Source organism: Megalobrama amblycephala, linkage group LG7, assembly GCF_018812025.1.
Source record: "Megalobrama amblycephala isolate DHTTF-2021 linkage group LG7, ASM1881202v1, whole genome shotgun sequence".
NCBI classification, from domain to species: domain Eukaryota; kingdom Metazoa; phylum Chordata; class Actinopteri; order Cypriniformes; family Xenocyprididae; genus Megalobrama; species Megalobrama amblycephala.
Genome location: NC_063050.1, coordinates 24,630,164 through 24,650,146, shown reverse-complemented (window position 1 = coordinate 24,650,146; position 19,983 = coordinate 24,630,164). Strand labels below are relative to the sequence as shown.

General features: G+C 35.5%; 1 long non-coding RNA gene across 1 annotated transcript; it reads right to left on the bottom strand.

Moving 5' to 3' along the window:
* Positions 1-2,009: 2,009 nt before the first annotated feature.
* LOC125271422 lies at positions 2,010-3,108 on the bottom strand. The gene is made up of 2 exons (XR_007185603.1): positions 3,049-3,108; positions 2,010-2,630 (listed from the first exon to the last, which is right to left on the bottom strand). It is a non-coding gene; the product is annotated as an uncharacterized LOC125271422 (long non-coding RNA).
* Between the last annotated feature and the right edge of the window lie 16,875 nt (positions 3,109-19,983).

Here is a 19,983-nt window from a genome sequence, read left to right as displayed (position 1 = left end):
AGCACCTGTGTGTGTGTGTGTGTGTGTGTGTGTGTGTGTGTGTGTGTGTGTGTGTGTGTGTGTGTGTATGTATATGTATATATATATATATATATATATATATATATATATATATATATATATATATATATATATATATATATATATATATATATATATATATATATATATATGGTACTAGGTTGACATGTTACTGCAATATGTATGCAAAAAATCAGACTACATAGATAATCTTAAATGGCTGTCAAAAGAGAAATATATTTTTTAGAACCACATTGTCACGAATCCTGTCAGTTCCGGACTACATTTCCCATCATCCCCCCTGTCAATCACATGCACTCACTCCACCTATCACCTGTTGCCACATCCACCCTAGCACACCACACTGATCACCACACCCAGCTGCAGCTCATTATCAGGACTATAAAGGACTCACACTCACACCACCAGTTTGCGAAGTCTTGATTATTACTGTACTATTATATCCTGTCTGCCTGCTTGTTATCGTTCCTGCCTGTTTCTCGTTATTGACCCATTGCTGCCTGTCCTGATCATTGCCTGTCCCTTGACTACGACTCTGCCTGTTCCTCACTGTTCCTGTTTGGACCCTGCCTGTACGACCACTCTTGTTATTAATAAAACGCTGCAATTGGATCCCTGCCTGTGAGTCCCCTCCGTAACACACATATTGTAGTAACAACAGTTTAAAACAGTTACTTTATATTACAGTTTATTTATTTTATAGGTAACACTTTACAATAAGGTTCTATTTGTTAACATTAGTTCATTAGTTGTTAACAATGCATAGTTGTACTTAACATTAAAACACTGACAAAGATAATCAAATACTTTAACAAATATATATATTTCTCATTGTTATTTAATGCATCAACTAATGTTAACTAATGGGATCTTATTGTAAAGTATTAAAAAGTTTATTTATTCAGATGTAAGATGAATGAGAATGCAAGCTTTCTCTTTTTGTCATAGTTATTGTACTGCAGTTTGCTACTGCTATGATAATGCTAATTCTTTTCATCGAATGAATGAAATCAATGAACAGATAAATCAATGAACGATCCAACAATCCAAACCATGCAATGACAATGATCCAAATCATTCAGCATCCATAATCATCATAATCATAATCATCATAATTAGCACCATCTAGCTAATTTCAGTGTAGAAAATAATTTAATATTTTATTCATTTTGTATCTCTACATTGCAAATAAGACAGGAAATCTCCTGATACAGCCTCATCGGTGTACTAAGGCATACAACTTCTTCAGAGAGAATAAAATGTAATGTGATGACTTAGCAGGGATTTAGTCACCAAACACACTGAACTTTTAGGAAGATAAAACACATGGACACAATTAAATGCTTTTGCTACAGAAAGTCAGAAAGTTTAATTAAGTCCCATATGGATACGGACTCCCCGAGCATTGCTTTCTTTGGGTTAACCACACACTTAAGAAAGGATCAACAACAGCAGTGCTTAAAGAAATGGGTGTCGTTAACTTTTTTTTTTTTAATATGGTCCAAGGGAAATTAAAAATAGTTTGGCTTAAAATTGTTTTGTTATGTTTGTATTTTTGTAAGGAAGGCACTTTGGAGAAGTACAAGTAATGACCGCAATATAAGTCTGTTTCACAAATAAACATTTTTCAAAACAACATTGCATAACATCTTCTCACTACCAGAATAGATCTATATAACAAACAGTATATGTTGGTGAATTGTGTTAAATGTGATATTACTGTGCATCTCAGGGGGTTGAAGTTTTCCTTAATAATGAAAAAAGACTGCTGCCTCAAAAACAGCAGTCACATCATGCTTATTTTACCAACAAAATTGCTTTGTAATAGTATATTTGGAGCCAATATTCCAGTGGGGGCAATTTAGCCCTTCAGGCGAATGAACTGCAGTGAAATGAGAGCCTGAAGTGTGGGAGGAGACCACTGGGCTCATTTCAGAGAAGATGAAGGTATGACTTTGCCTCTGATGTATTGATGTTGAAGTTTATTGCTTTCTCAAGCTGTTCTTGGAGAGCACTGGATGTGGTGAGTGATTTCTTCATTCTTATTTATATGTCCACAGGTCCATAAAAAATAAATAAATAAATAAAAAAAAGAAAGGTGCACATGGTTCAGAACTAAGTTCAGTCTCTCAGCATGTAGTACATGTAATTTAACACAAAGATTTTTTTTTTATTTTTTTTATTTCTGTTTAATACTGAAGTGTGTAATTTATTCCTGTCTCAAAGTGTGCCATAAGGGAAGATTCATCATCAGCAGTGCAATAATGCTTCTTTCAAATGTAATACTGTCCTGTGGTTTATCCTCTGAAACTTATTAATAAAAGCAAGGGCAAGCTAAAAATTTATGGTTGTGTTTATGTTCCCGGGTGAATAGAGCAAAAGATGGGAATATTTTGGTTTTACTCATCTGTCAAAATCTCAGTGACAGTGACTATAAATCAAATGCAAATCTGCCTGACATTGGACTGGGCCTGGAACGGTCTTAAAATTCATAGGGAGAAAAACTGCCTCCAGAGACATCTTATATCCTCATTAAACTCTCCAACATTGATCTTTTTCATTTCCTCTTTTGAGAGCATAGCTGCTCGCTAGAAAGAAAGAAAAAAAAAAAACATGTTGAATAGCTCTGCTTTACAAGAGCTTTAGTTTTCTTTGACACATAGGTGCTCAACTCTCTAAAGACATAAACCTAGTAAGTTAAGTTGAAAGCAGTATAGTTAATGTAGCTGTTGCAGTAGTTATGAAGTTTCCAAAATACATCTGTAACATGAAACACTACATGTCGGTTAATGCCTTCAAACTTTTCATGCTTAAAATGATCACTGCATATTCAAAGGTATCGCTTCAATTAAAATAAATAGATCATTTGCCATCACCAAACCTAGTTGATGCATACATAACATAAAAAAAAAAAAAAAATCAATACTTTTATTCAGCAAGGAAGCATTAAAGGGTGTTTACGCAAAAAATGAAAATTATTATAATAATCAAAAATGATTTACTCACCCTCAAGCCATCCTAGGTGTATATGACTATCTTCTTTCAGACGAATACAATCAGAGATATATTTAAAAATATCCTTAGTCCTCCAAGGTTTATAATGGTTGTGAATTGGTGCCTGCATTTTGAAAGAAAAAAAAAAAAAAAATGCATCCATCCATAATCATAGTAATTCATACGGCTCCAGTGGGTTAATAAAGGCCTTTTGAAGCTAAGCAATGCATTTTTGTAAGAAAAATATCCATATTTAAAGCTTTATAAATTCAAATAATTCGCTTCCGGCAAACGACCGTACGCATACTGCGCAAGTTAGAAACCTTTGACCCGAACGCAATTACACAATGACGAACGCGTTGGCGCAGAGGAGAGAGCAAAACAAAACACAGTCTAAAACGAGAAATTTTAAAGAGAAATTTTGGAGGATTCTGATATAAGAGAAGAGGAGCTATCCCTTTAAATTGATCAAAAGTGACAGTTAAAGTTAGGTTTCCATGTTTTATTGGGACATTCCATAGACGTAATGATTTTTACCTCAAAAAACATGACTTAATATAATATCATTTATTTTATTTATAATTGATTATAACTGTTTTCCTCATGGGGACCAAAAATGTCCCACAAAGGACAATGATTTTGGATATTGCCATCTTTGTGGGGACATTTTGTCCCCATAAGGTAGGGTTTACCTGAACCACACACACACATTGACATTTAGTGTTCTATTTGTTACATCTCACAGGAATGGTGTCTCTCAACTGCAGCAGGTGATGGATGCTTTCTGACATCTCTTTATCTAACTCATCCTATTTTTCTTCATGTCTTTCTTCTTTCCCGTCACAACCACGATGGCATGGTGCTGCATAACAGCAGCATAAAAAATAGAAATGTGCATTTGCACAAGCACATAGACACACTAAGTACAGTGGAACAACCCTCAAATACTGCATGCAGGGTAAAACTAGGATTGAACCCATTAATAATACATATTTAAAAAATTCTTGCACACCTAAAATATATAGATTCACTGAACACCACCAACTGTGCAACAGACAAGAAACATTTGGTTGAATATTGAATATATGATATATGATATATATATATATATATATATATATATATATATATATATATATATATATATTTTTTTTTTTTTTTTTTTTTTTTTTTTTTTTTACAAATGCATTACATACTATATATTCATCATTAAACAACCTCCGTGTCTTTAGTATGGGGAAAAAAAGAGAAAAAAACAGTGGCCAACTGACATTTACCAGCCATGAAACTCATTTTTCATGCTCAGATTGCTAATTGTCTAAATCATTTGAACAATGAGAGTGATTATGTGTAAATGGTGCAAGTATAAAAAGCTAAAGTGCAAGATATTCTGGGAAATATGAACAACTATAAATATAAAAAGTGGTGAACCCTATGGAATCCACAGAGTCATGATTTAATAAGTTCAAGATGTTGTTTAGCACAGTTCTTCATTGATGCTTGGCCCTGGGGTTCAGTGAATGTAGAGTAAATACATTTATTAAGAGCTTTTTTTTTTAATCAATAGCAGTAATTCAGTGTTTTGAAATAAGAACTCCTCCACTGACAGGTCTGAAACTGACCTCACTTCTTCGATTGCTCACTTTAATTTTTTTTTTTTTTTTTTTTGTCACTTATTGTATATCTCTCTAGTAAGACACTGACAGACTGGATTGTACATGAAGTCAAGTAACATAGTGCATTGGCCTGAAAGTGTAGAAAGAGGTGGTCAATGACAGAATCAGACTCTGCATTCACGTCCAGCTGAGTGATACATCACAACTACAAACATTACACTGAAGCTGACAGAGTGCTGGGAAAATTGTTACCTCGGTGAGATCCACTGTCTATGATTTTCCACATTGGCTACTTGTTCAAACATAAAATTGTACAACTTCATGCCCTGACCACATATAGGGTGCAATTAATTTAAAGGTAATAGCATGGTCATTTTATAATTATAAATTGCACCATATATGACATGCTTTTCTAATGAGATTTCTGTTGTATATGTACATAATGCAGTTCATTATCTTGAACTCTGATGACACGTGTATTAAAGTTGTACATATATACAGTATGTATAAGTATAATGGGGTCCAAAAGGCTGTAGTGAAAATGCTCCTATTTTGTATTATTTTAAAATTCAACACCAAATGTTTTTTTTACAAATTATATTCAGAATAATAATTTGAGTTTAAAAAATGAACTAAAAAAAGTTATTTGGTAGTGTATATGTCCCAATTTTTATTTACAGTAGCCCAAAAAACCAACATGTTCTTGAATTGCTCTTTGATCATGTAAAATGTTTTCATATTTAGCTTAGTATTAATAAAATAATGATGAAAAAAAATGCCACAAGAGTATGCATGTATTTCATCATAACAACTGTCAGATTTTTGCATGGTAATGGATATGACAATGTTAATGTTTTTGGTATTGGCAGAATAGATCTGCTATGCTACTCACGTCCCGCTGCTGTAGATTATTGCTAATTTTGGAACTTGCTACTGCCAATACAAATGCCGATACGCTGCTACGAGTAAGACATAGTGCTGCTCCACAAATAGCATATATCAGAAACCCATAGCAGATCTATACATGTGGAGCTGGGGAGGGTGGCCTCCAAATGGTTGAAGGTCAAAATTACAGTTTCAGTGCAGCTTTAAGGGCTTTAAACGATACCAGACGAGGAATAAGGGTCTTATCTATCAACTGTATATGCTTTATAAACACAAAATATCGCCTTGCACGTGCTTCCGCTTTCCGTATTCTTCAAAAAGCTTACGCCGTTTGTCCTACACCTTCCCTATTCTACTTACGGAAAAAAATATATAATCCCTGTATTTATGTTGCAAAAAAGTCACATATATCTTAGCAGAAATTTGAAAAATGTTGCGTTTACTTCACACAAGTAAAGCGCCATTATTTTCCCCCTATTGCCATGGGAACCTTATGAAGTGACGTAATTACGCGACGTGAACATCATCTGCAAACCCCGTGGTGAAACCATGATGAAACACGCAAATCATTCTCATTTGCCAACAAAAATAAGCGCAAAAGACCGTGCGAAGACCTTATTTACCAGAGAAACAAGCGCGCCGCCATCTTTAGAATATTGTCTTTGAACTTCCGTTTTTTGCGGTAGCAGATATATTTCTATGGCATCACTGTTGAAGAATAATTAGCTGGTGAAGTGGATTTACCTGTTGCAGAGTTAATGAAAGTTATCATGAGCATTGTAATGTTTAAAGCAGATGTCTTAACAAATGACAATAGACCGGGAAGATTTTAAAATGAGCAGTTCATTCATAAATACGTAAGATTGCTGTGGAAATACAAGCGCAGCGCTGAAAAGGGGCGGGGCTACATAAGGTCTATCCACAAGTTTCCTACGCCCCATGAGGCCTTGCGTCAAACGTGGGAGTGTCTTCCGGTTCTAAGTAAACAAGCTAGACGTGACACTCATTCATTCAACAGTTGACAGTAATTCAAGATTTAACGATCCAAACTTGCGAACGTTTGTTTTTTACCTAAAGATTTAAGATTCCGGCATCAATATTTGAACAATGTTTTACAATAAAAAATGTTACAGTAATAGTAATTTTAAAAAAGAAAACACAGACCTATTCAGTTGCGCCTGCTTCCTTTTATTTGCGATCACAAGAACGCAAAAAACAACTCCACTAAGGCTTTTAAATCCAAAGGCTTACACATTTAGAAATATATTGATAACATACCCTATGTTTACGTCACTTTTCTGAGCATTTCTATTTATTTTCCTCTAAATTATGCGATGATTGCTATCCGAGGATGTTTGCGCGATCTCTTCGTCTATCCTGATTCTTTCAGCCAGAGCAACAGAGGGAGCTCATGAGAAGACAACAGGAGTTATGAGTTATACGAGTTAACCGGAGTGTGTGAATCTGTGAAAGATATGCATTTGTCAGGAATCAACAGGCACAGGGAAGAGACAGATAAAACATTAAACCAATTAAATACACGATTATAATCACATAAGAATTGTCTTCGTTCCTCAAGCAGTCTCTGATATTTTCCATAAACGTGTATTTATTATCGCAGTGGTTAACATAAGTAGCCTTTAGCATCGCATATATGACAGTGGAAACGCGACTGGCTCTGGCACACACGACACGTTAGGAGTCAATAATATCACATCATAAGGCTTTGGTGCTAGCATCAGTGACAGGTGAAGTACAGACAGCGGGTTGTTCATGTATTGCAGGGTCAGGATGCTCTTGTAGTCATGCAGCAGCACTTTTGTGGAAGGTCAGTAAAGTAAAAGAGCAATTAAGGGCACGTTTATTGTATTGTGATATTATTAACTAATAATGTAGTAAACTGAGATGTTGTCCCTGAGCACCGTAACGACATCTCTCATAAAGATTTGCAACTTTACAAAGTAAACAATGATCCAAAAAACACTTAGCCTCTTCGCTAATTAGCACACGAAATACCATTGCAGGCTGCTTCCGCCGCCTCACCGGAAGTTGTACCCACGTTCTCTTTTACAGTAGCGCCCCGCGGAAACAGGTGGATAAATACGAATCTGACGTCACGCCGCATTGAGTTCTGGGTAACTTCTTTGTTTATTCGCCATCTTGACAGGATCGCGCAGCCTTTCCGTTATTGAGTTTAGTGCAGTAATTGGTCCCACTTTATATTAAGTGGCCTTAACTACTATGTACTTACATTTAAATTAATCATTTGATACAATGCACTTATTGTGTACATACATGTTTTTACATTGTACTTATATTTTAAAAAAACACCTGCATGTAATTACATCTGTAATTAATTTCTGTAATTACATTTATAATTACACTGTTGACCCATCCCTTACACCTTAACCCACCCTTAAACCTACCCATACCACCAAAGCTTTCCCTAACCTTACCCATATCCCTCCTCAATAGCAGCAAAAGTGTTTTGCAATTCAATATGAACCCAATAAGTACATTGTACTTATTTTTTGATGTAAGTACATGGTAGTTAAGGCCACCTAATATAAAGTGGGACCCAGTAATTTGTTTTCTGTCGTGATTGTGAAAAAGTCACTATTGTATGTCATTAATGCTGCATCGATAATTGTGATAGTAACTCAGATCATCGTTCTGAGAGAAAACAAGACAGTGAAAAACGTTTTTTCGCCTTTTGTACGTGTAAAAACACCAAGGGAACACCAAGTCGAGGAGATGACGAGAAGACGCCGGATGGCAAATCTATTCATAATTGCACTGATTAAACCCACTGCTTATCACTCAATAAAAGAATGGCATTGCTAAGTGTTTTTGAACGTTTTGATTTCGTTTGGTTTAATAATTAACATTACCTTTGCAAGTCTGACTCTCACTGCGCTCGTGAATTAACAGAACTTGACGGGGACATTCAAATGCTTAACAAGAAAAACGCTTCATGTGACAAACAAACAATTCTGTATATTTATTAAAGCATACTGCATGGAGATATGCAAATGAGCCCAAAATATGAACGCAACACATTTATAAAAAGGGTTTCCTCTCGTGTCCTCTCAAGAAAAGGCTTAATGCACTTAGACTGATATTAAAGAGACCAAATTCTATTTACAAATAAAGCACATGCTGAAAAACGGATGAGACCGAAATATAAACTTTCAGTATCACTTAAAATGCAAGCATTTTATACATTTTCTTCATAACGGTTTTTATAAAGGTATGAAACTGCTTAGTGTGGTTGTCATTTGTTAAAATAAATATAAAAATACATTGTGTTCGTGTCCGTCTGTCAGCTGAATTTGACCCATAATCTCTGATTCTCCTCATCTGTGATCGTGGAAAAGGGGGATTACAATGACAACAGTTGTAGGCCTACTCAGTATGCTCGTTTAAGCACCATTTAAACGTTTCCAACAAATAAATGAATCGACTTTTCTCAGTGTGTTGATCACATCGATTTATTTGGATATTCATACGATGGCTGAAGCAGTGGTGAGCGTCCAGCGTGCGACACGGTAAACAGATCAACATTGTAAACGAAATTCTACAAAACTTCAGTGAAAAAAAATAAATAAATAAAATGATCATGCGACGCGATAAAATAGCTTCTATTCCCTGCAAACGATACCATTAAAAATGTTAACGTTCCACTTAATGGCAGAAACAAAACAAAAGGTAAGCAAGAATCCGTATTAATTTCAGTGCGAGTAATAGAGGGCGATCCTGTCAAAATGGCGGCGCCGCCCCGGCATGCAACGAGGCGTGACGTCGGTTCGTATTCTCTATAGCTACCTCTGTAAAACAGGAAGCACACATTTTATTTTTTTATATTTTATTTATTAATTTTTACAGAAGTTGTTGAATATTCCTTTTGTAAAGCTACAGAACTTGTTTGACTCAATGTTTTGTAAGTTTGAGCCATGTGTTAATTAAGGTCTGAAATAAAACAGAATGAGAACTTAAATATTCAGTGATTAGTATGCTTGCTTATCATAGGAAGTAATGAGTAATAAGAAATGACTCTTTACATCAAGGTAGTAGCCTAGTGAGAACAGGGTGTTGGAGGAATCACCTTTTTTTCTCTTTTTCATCAAAACCGCAGTTTTTGCAAGTTCCCGCAATTTTAATCGCATAAAATTGCAAAAATATCCTGCATATTCCATCGCATTGTTTAAGAAAACGTGCCGCAAAATCAAGGATTTTTGCCCGCAACAATCACAAAAAAAATCTGCGTTTTTCTGGAGGGACTGGCAAGTATTTTAAAGTGCTTATAATTTAGGTCAGATTTGACTTACCTAACCTGAGAATAATAAAAAATAAGGTAAAGATGTCAAATTACACACCGTAAAACAGTATGCATATATAAATCCATTACATAAATATGTACTTAAATATAAGCAATGCTGGATATCAATTAACTAGTTATCATACAAGTTATCATAGTTTAAGTTAAAAAGAAGCATATGATATTTGCAGCTGTGTTTGGGGGAAATTCTAAAAGCAAAATATTTTTTGTGCATATCCACCTTTTTCCTGAATGCAGAAGTCTCACACGACTCATAGGGGAATTATCCTTTACATTTTCAGTCCCTGGTGTTTCAAGTCAAATTAGAAGATTTTCCAAGCTGATAATGTAATATAATGATAATGTTTCAATGTTATAGCTAAAAACAGTGGGGCGCTCATATCCAACACAGTTCCTGATTGGGTTAAGTTTGGGGGGTGTTGTCTTCAAAATAATAAGAGCAAACATGTTGTTGTATTATTATTATACTATATATTATTGTTGTTGTGGCAGTCAGCAACAGCACAGCTTAACCCTGTGCACAATTACATTTTTTAGTAATGTCACGCTCATCGTTTGCTCAGGAAATGGTGAATAGCAAGAATGTTTTTGAAAAATATGTATTACAAGTGACAAAAAGAATGAATAAATTCTTTATTAGCACTGAAACTTTCACTGCACTGCACTTTTTTTTTTTTACCAGGATGAGATTTTCTGTCATCATAGAGAATATTACTAAGATCTGTAAAGCTAAAATGTAACATCAACAGACCTCACTGATGGTGAGAGACACCATCATACATCACTAGAAGGAAAAAAAGGGCAAAAGACAAGTCTGACAGCAGAACATCAGTTTTCTGAGCTGAAATATGTATTTGAACCAAAGTGAGATTGAGACAGTGAAGGAGAGAAAGTCAGACCGACACAATGAGTTGCAGAGGGAAGCAAGAAAGAGATGTTGCACATCAAGGCAAGAGAAGGTGAATGTGCATTGTCCTACCAGACGACAGCTAAAGGAGCTTTAATTGCACTTGTCAAAATTCAGTGCTGGATAAAAAGCAGATTGTATCGCACTGTCACTTATTCTGAGCCAATATCACAGACCGGTATGCGAAGCGAAACAGAGAGAGGTTATGAAAGTTGTCATTACAGAGTGTTTCACCCTCAGAAGGAGTGAAATGATTATTGTAAAGGTTCTGAAAGGCCTGAATGATGGGAACCAGGGGGCAGGGAAATTACTGGATTCAATCATAAAATACCGCATTAGTTCTCCATTAAGAGTAATTTCTCTCCAAACCACAACTGAGTCAGACTAACATCACTGAAGTTCTGCATTCTTCAACGCAGAAGAACCTGTTGCAACAGAGTGTCACTCATTAAATGGCTAAGGCATAGTGCAAGTATCATACATTTTACTAACTAGTAGGAGGTTTATTATAAGCTGTAGACCCCTTTTTTGGTGCTTTGAATTAATAAACATGGTTGTTCAGGTGGTTAACTGACTCTTATGTTTCCATAGCTTCATTCATTGACTTTCCAATTTACCCATGCATGCGTGATCTGTGTGTACGGGTTTGTTTAGTCTAGTTTTGTTCGTGTTAGTTAAATAAAACTTTTGTGCATGTCTCTGTGGTCACTGCTTGCAAAACAAAGTCCCTTTAATGATGCAATCACAGCTACATGCTCTGTAGTACTGTACCAGTAGAAAATAGTTAATTTTTTGTGGCCACGAAAGCAACCTTTCTGAGAGTTGACAGACAATTAATACTGAGTGTTTGCTGGAGTGTCTGCTAATTCTATTAACTGATCCAAATATTTATAATTATAACGAGTTACAATTAATTATTCATACTTCTTTTGAGCTACAATAGCTTTGAGTAAGCATTTAAGAAACATTATTATGTTTGCCATATAGTTGAAAACACCATTTCAAATCTATTATGTTCAGCTTTAAATAAATAAATAAATAAATGAAAATCAGATGACTAACTTTGGATGAGGCCTCAACACAGCTCTGTTTTAGCTTTACACTAGCTGACATTTATACTAGAGGAAACATGCATCAATGACAATGTATTTTATATGACTAATACATGAATATTACATTACCTTATATCTATGTTGGACCTTTCTGGTCTTAATGAAAGAGTGATGTGCACTGAGCACATTCAGAAAAGGCTGGTTGGTGTGGCCACACTGGTCATATGAAAGATTTATAAATGTGTTGGTGTTCAGTAATGAAAGTCTGGGGCCGTTCATCACTGTGGTTGCGGCAGGTGGCCGATCTTATCAATAACAGCACAGTCTTTCCAAGACTCTCAAATCAAATGCTCTATTACACTGACACTGAGAGAGGGGGTGAGACAGAGAAAGAGGATGACAAAATGGAGAGAAAGAGTGCAGAAGCTCTAACAACGGGGTGATGTCACCTTCGTATAACAAAATTGTGAGTAGAATAGAATTCTATATATGACTACAGTAAATCACTCAGCTTGCTGGAGTCTTTGTTGAAGTGCACAGCTCAGGATTTGTTTCTTAATTTGTACATCCAAAGTTTCAATCAGAATAATAATCAATCCATCCTTAAAGGATCTATCAAGTCAGCACTAAATGAAGGAATAGAAAATTGTCAACATTTACAAAAACAGTGTTGTATGTTTTATGTTTTTTTTATTTATTTATTTTTTTTTTTTTTTTTTTATGAAAGTAAATGGTAACCAGGTGATGACAAAAACAAGAAAGTATCATGAAAGTAGCTTGCTCAAAATGCCATTATTGACTGAAAAATCTTTTAAACCTCACCCATGCTCCCATATACTCAAACTTTGCATGTTACATTTGTTTACAAGACACGAGGAACCAATGCAGTTTAGTGCTGTTAACCTGGTGCAATGTACCTTCACGCATCTTCAAAGCAAATTAGGTTATGAAATGGAAAATAATACACTAGGGATGCTTTTTTTTTAAAATATTTATTTCATATTTAGCCCTTTTTCTGTATAATTGTATTAAAGGGTTAGTTTACCCAAAAATGAAAATTCTGTAATTTATTACTCACCCTCATGCCGTTCCCCACCCGTAAGACCTTCGTTAATCTTCGGAACACAAATTAAGATATTTTAGTTGAAATCCGATGGCTCCGTGAGGCCTCCATAGGGAGCAATGACATTTCCTCTCTCAAGATCCATATAGGTACTAAAAACATATTTAAATCAGTTCATGTGAGTACAATGGTTCAATATTAATATTATAAAGCGACGAGAATATTTTTGGAGCACCATTTAGTTTTCTGGAAGCGACTAAAGAACAAAGTAATTTTATCAGCTGAAAGGCAGAATACAAATGTTTTTATTAAGTTAGATAGACATTATATAACAGCTTCAGGTTGTGTTTGAGTGTTGGTAACATGTCCCACATTGTCCCACACAAACTCAGTAATCGTCCCACATTTTGTTTGTTTGATGGTGGTCACCCTACTGTACTCACATGAACTGACTTAAATATGTTTTTAGTACCTTTATGGATCTTGAGAGAGGAAGTGTCATTGCTCCCTATGGAGGCCTCACGGAGCCATCGGATTTCAACTAAAATATCTTAATTTGTGTTCTGAAGATTAACGAAGGTCTTACGGGTGTGGAACGGCACGAGGGTGAGTAATAAATGACATTATTTTCATTTTTGGGTGAACTAACCCTTTAATATTAGATTTTTAATTAAATTCAATAATTGTAATGATACTGAATTTAAAAAAAATACAAGCTAATAAAATAAAATAACCACACTTTTATTGAAAGTAACAGAAAATAGGCTATATTGATTCTAACATTTGCTGAGTGGTGAGTCAGAGAGAGAATCCACTTGCATGCATGCTTTTAATAACAAAACTCCACATGAACAGACAGACTGAACATCTGACTCAAAACTCACCACAAAACAACAACTAGCAAAGCACAAGTGAAACACAAGGGCTATATATAGAGGGCATGCACGTGACGTCGCCGTCGACCGTTATGACTGCGGTTACGCCCGCTGAGTGGCACAAAGACTGAGCGGCAGCATTGGTTTTCAGCGTGAATGCCGCGAAAAACACACAAAACACATCCAAAACGGGAAAGAGCTTCATGATTGACTGTACAAATAGCTTTGACACAAAATCTGAGGTATATTTTTACAGACTGCTGAAAGCTACAGAAAAAAAGAAGCAAATAGTTTGCTGCAATTCAGAAACAACTGGACTCCAGCAGAGAAACATGGATTTGCGGTTATCATTTTGTGTCAAATTGTTGTATTTTGAGGTAAAATCATACCGAATATATTGTATTGTTATATATTGTGTTGAAAATATTCTTTTTGCTGTGGTGAAATTTTGAAGACCTTTTTTCATGCAATTACTATTACTTTAATTATATATTCAAAATGGAAGCGTTTCTAAAAAAAGATCAGACAATTGCTTTATGTGATAAAGAAACACTGAGACATTTCTCAAAACATATTCTTTTTTTTTCTTTTTTTATGGTCCCCAGAAAAAAAGAATTTCATACAGGTTTGGAACTTTAAAGGTGCCCTAGAATCAGAATTTGAATTTACCTCGGCATAGTTGAATAACAAGAGTTCAGTACATGGAAAAGACATACATTGAGTTTCAAACCCCATTGTTTCCTCCTTCTTATGTAAATCTCATTTGTTTAAAAGACTTCCGGAAAACACTCGGATCTCAACATAACACCGACTATTACGTAACAGTCGGGATCATTAATATGTATGACCCCAATATTTGCATAATGCCAGCCCATTCGACGCATTAGACATGGAAAGGCAGTATTAACGGCTGGATCTGTGCACAGACAAGGTAAGCAAGCAAGAACAACAGCGAAAAATGGCAGATGGAGCAATAATAACTGACATAATCCATGATATCATGATATTTTTAGTGATATTTGTAAATTGTCTTTCTAAATGTTTCATTAGCATGTTGCTAATGTACTGTTAAATGAGGTTAAAGTTACCATAATTTCTTACTGTATTCATGGAGACGAGAGTCGTTGCTATTTTCATTTTTAAACACGTGCAGTCTGTATAATGCATAAACACAACTTCATTCTTTATAAATCTCTCCAACAGTGTGTAATGTTAGCTTTAGCCACAGAGCATAGCCTCAAACTCACACAGAATCAAACGTAACCATCTAAATAAATACTTTACTCACATAATTCGAAGCATGCATACAGCTTGCATGACGAACATCTTGTAAAGATCCATTTGAGGGTTATATTAGCTGTGTGAACTTTGTTTATGCGATGTATATATAGTCGAGAGCTCGTGGGGCAGAGAGAGCGCATCTCTTAAAGGGGCGGCGCGCTGAAAAAATCAGTGCATAGTTAATGATGCCCCAAAATAGGCAGCTAAAAAAATTAATTTAAAAAATCTATGGGGTATTTTGAGCTGAAACTTCACAGACACATTCAGGGGACACCTTAGACTTATATTACATCTTGTAAAAAAACAATCTAGGGCACCTTTAAGTGCATACTTTGACATACAACCAAAGGGATTTCAAAAAGGCCAAAAAAAGTGTTAGTTTATAACGCTTGTTTTAGAAAGTCTTTTAGCAAGCTACATTTTTGGAAAATGTGTGAAGAGAGCGGCCGGGCATATTGGAGAGAATATCCGAGTTTTCAGAAAGTGGGAAAATTATTTTGAGTCAAAATCTGCTAAGGGGTCATTAAATGTAACAAATCATGTACAATGTATCATCTTTTTTTTTCTTTTTTTTTTTTTTGGGAAAATTAAACAACAAGTTATCAAAATGTGATTATTGCCTTAAAAAATCATGTTGCTGTGTTATTTCAGTGGACTTTGTGGTTTCACTTTATTTTGATGGTCCCTTTAACACATTCTGTAAGTAAAGTTGCACCTACATGTCTTCTAAATCTCATTAGAGTGTTAGTAGAGTATTTGTAGACTGGTAGGGTTATCCCTGCACGGTGTGATGCTCCAATATATGCATGTGCATACCGGTCAGTTTCTCACGGCCCATTGCGAATGCTTTACTCATGTACTACTCATGTTTATCGGAAAAGCAAAGTCTGTAACACTTTATTTTGATGGTCCCTTTTGAACATAGTGTTGACTGTAAGTAACTTTGCAACTACATGTCAACTAACTGTCATTAGAGTATTAGTAGACTGTCTGCTTAATATCTGCTAACACTTTATTGTGATGTTCCCCCAACAGACATTCTACTGACTATTAGTAATAAGTATATTTGCAAACATCTCAGCTTATTCTAACCTTAAAGGCCCCGGTATACTTCAAACAAAGTACTTTTTCGTTCTTCATTTAGGGGTAAAACAAAGTTCGAAATATGTGAACTGCGATATAGCCTACTGTAAACGAACATCTGACGCCGCCCACACTGCTGAGAGCCACGCGATGAATATGTGAATGTGTGCCGGGCACTTTCTTCTCAGTAACAAAATAAACACAACAAAAATGAGAAAACAGCAAGCATTTATTATAGAAAGCATAAGAAAAGCGTTTGAGCATAACAACATGGGTGTGTTAGCACGAGCTCTGCAAAGTAGCACTCCAGTCACGTCACGTCTTCATATAGCACTTTATTCAATATAGCCTATTGCTTAAAATCAAGCAGCTTTACAGTATCAAACATGAAAAAAGTGTTAGTGCCTTATTTTTTTACAAGCACAACTTCATTTTGTACTATAAAGCGGCTATCCAGTGTGTTCATGTTTTCACCCGCGGAGCTCTTACCTCAACAAACGCGCAATGAGTCAAAGACACGTCCCACGCGAGTGAAGGCGGAACCTCGGCAGTCGGCACACACCTCCTGTTACGTTATCGTCACTGACCAATGGTAGTACTTAGGTGACCTGCAGCTGGAACGAACTTTTCCTGAAAGTTCGCTTTGGCAAGCCGTTTGGAACTTCCAAAAAGAACACAAAACGAACTTCGTTTTGGCCTGATTTTGTTCGAAATGACGTCACATCAGTTCGTTCTTCGATTTCGTTTGAAGTATATCGGGGCCTTAACGGCTAGAATGAGAGTGAAACCTGAGCACTTGAACACTCCGCGGGGCGGGGGTGCATATATTTTCATGGGGGCCGTTTTTCTCTTTTGGCCAAAAAACGAAAATGGCATTTTCAGCCATTAATTTTCGCCAGCCGAAATTTCAGTGTATCCCTAATTTACACATATAAGAGTTTAATAAAAACATACTGCAAGTTTCATACCTCCAAGATTGCTCCCTAGTTTTCCACCCTTCTGAAATGCAAGTATTTGAAATCGTGGCATCACGATTTTCCTCTACACGCCCATTAACATGCATATGTAAATCAAAGATGTGTGTTCTGATATTTCTGGCGAATAAAACTGTCCGACGCTGTTCTGTCCCTGAAAATGCATTTCATAACCGCTTTAACTTTCATTCCGCTCCTCATACAAAGCTACCGTCGGTTTTTAGAAGACTTCCAATAAAATGCACAAGTTATATGGACTACTTTTATTTTGTTTTTTTCTTTTCGATCTTGACACAATACACTTGAAGTGTGAACATTCTTCCTAACATGTGTTTGTACGCCACAGAAGCAGAATTTGATTTTTGGGTGAACTATTCTTTTAAGCAATTCAAGGACTGTTGAGTATTTATAAGAGTTGTTGGTGATTCTGAAAGCTAAGTTGAGAAATAATTAAACTCTAAATACCAGTCAGTGAAACAACAGAGTGGTTAAAAAGCTGATGACACTTACTTAACCTGTAATATATTTAGTTTATTCAGTGGAATACAAAAGGACAAGTTTACACTCTTAGAAGAAATGTGCAGAAAAAGTAGCACTCTAGTTTTTGTGTCAATATTAATTAACACTGTGTTGTAAGAATTCATACAGTTATGTTTAGTTTTAAAATTAACAACCTAACACTGAGACATTTCTCAAAACAAATTCTTTTTTATGGTCCCCAGAAGAAAGAATTTCATACAGGTTTGCAAATTCATTTTCGGGTGAACTATCCTTTTAAGGCTGATCTTTGCCATACAACAAAAGAGACTCCAAAAAGGCCCACAAAAGTGTCAGTTTATAACGCTTGTTTTAGAAAGTCTTTTAGCAAGCTAAATTTTTGGAAAACGTGTGAAAACAGTGGCCAGGCATATTCGAGAGAATATCCGAGTTATCAGAAAGTGGGAGAATTATTGGCAGATGCATTCAGATATTTCAAATATAAATTTGGTTTTCATTTGGCTCCTGCTAATAGAATACACACAATGAATTCACACCTACACACAGGACTTAATGGGGAAAGATATAGACTTGTTATATTCACAGCTCTTCAGATTTCTCTGTTCGTATTGGCTTAACTGAGCGAGAGTTTAGTAAAGCAAGAAGATGGAGAATCTGGCAGCACAGTATGAGAGAGAGATCCAGCCTCTCTGCCGAGGGAAATGACGTCTGTGACCCCTGAACACAGAGTCTGTGATGGGCTCATTATCACACTGAGAGCAAGAAAGCTATGGAACGAATAAAAAGCAGCAGCTCCCCTGATCACGTCACAGAGTCCCACTGAGGGATGAAGTCCAGACTAATGAAGAGTAATGAACCAAGCCAAGCACCTCACCTGGACCACCACTTTACCAGGGGGAGGATATGTCTGCAGCGACATCTCGGCACGAATCCCATATATGTGACATAGCCTTGATCAGATTAACAGCAATCATGGCTGCACACATTATCTCTCTTTGTGACAAAAAAAAAAAAAAAAAAAAAAAAAATTAGGGATAGTTCACCCAAAAATGAAAATCACCCCAAACATTCTTTTTGCTGTGGCGAAATTTTAAAGACCCTTTTTCATGCAATTACTATTAATTTAATTATGTATTCAAAATGGACGCTTTTCCAAAAAAAACATTAGACAATTATGTGATAAAGAAACACTGAGACATTTCTCAAAACATATTCTTTTTTTTATGGTCCCCAGAAAAAATAATTTAATACAGGTTTGGAACTTTAAGTGCAAATTCATTTTCGGGTGAACTATCCTTTTAAGGCTGATCTTTGCCATACAACAAAAAGGATTCCAAAAAGGCCAAAAAAAAAGGGTTAGTTTATAATGCTTGATTTAGAAAGTCTTTTAGCAAGCTACATTTTTGGAAAATGTGTGAAGAGAGTGGCCGGGCATATTGGAGAAAATATCTGAGTTATCAGAAAGTGGGAGAATTATTTTGAGTCAAAATCTGCTAAGAGGTCATTACATGTAACAAATCATGTAAAATGTATCATCATTTTTTTTTTTTTTTGGAAAATTAAACAACATGTTATCAAAATGTGATTATTGCCTTTTAAACAACTAAGGACTACTACTACTAAAGGACTACAGGGATCACTTTTTTAACAGCTCACCTATTGCCAAAATTATGAAATAAAAGATCAGTCAAAAATAGAAAAAATATTAAAACATATTAAACTCATCATGAATGTCAGAATCAGAATGTGTAGTTCATGCATAAAAAATGTCTGTCATAACCAACACATATTGGTTGCTTTAATGAACAATGTTCATTAACCTGGCAAAATTTTTCAATTGGCTAGGCTTTAGGTTACACTTTATTTTAAGGTGTCTGTGTTACTGTGTAATTATACATTTAAGTACTGAGTAATAACAATTAACTACATGAACATACTGTTAGGATTAGGGTTAGTCGCATGTAATTATGCAGAATTTATAGTTATTACTACAGTAACTGCATGTAATGTGTGTATCAACACTGTAAAATAAAGTGTTACCGGCATTTATTCTCTGTAGCATGCAGTGTGAAGTATTTTACTGTTCTCTCATCATTCCGATTCACTTTCAGCTAGTGAAGATTTGTAGTCACATGCATTATGTATTATGTACGTTATCATCTCTAACAGACAAGCATGTTGAAGACGCTCAGGGCGGCATTTTAACCCTCTTTTTGGAAAGCGATGATCCATTCAAAACATCTGGGAGTGTGGGTTTGCCAGGAAATGCGCATACTCGCTGGACCACTGCTTTACGTAAATACTACAGTACAGTGTATTGTGCACATTATTTTTTGACAGACATCGATGTTGTGATATTTAAAACATTTATATT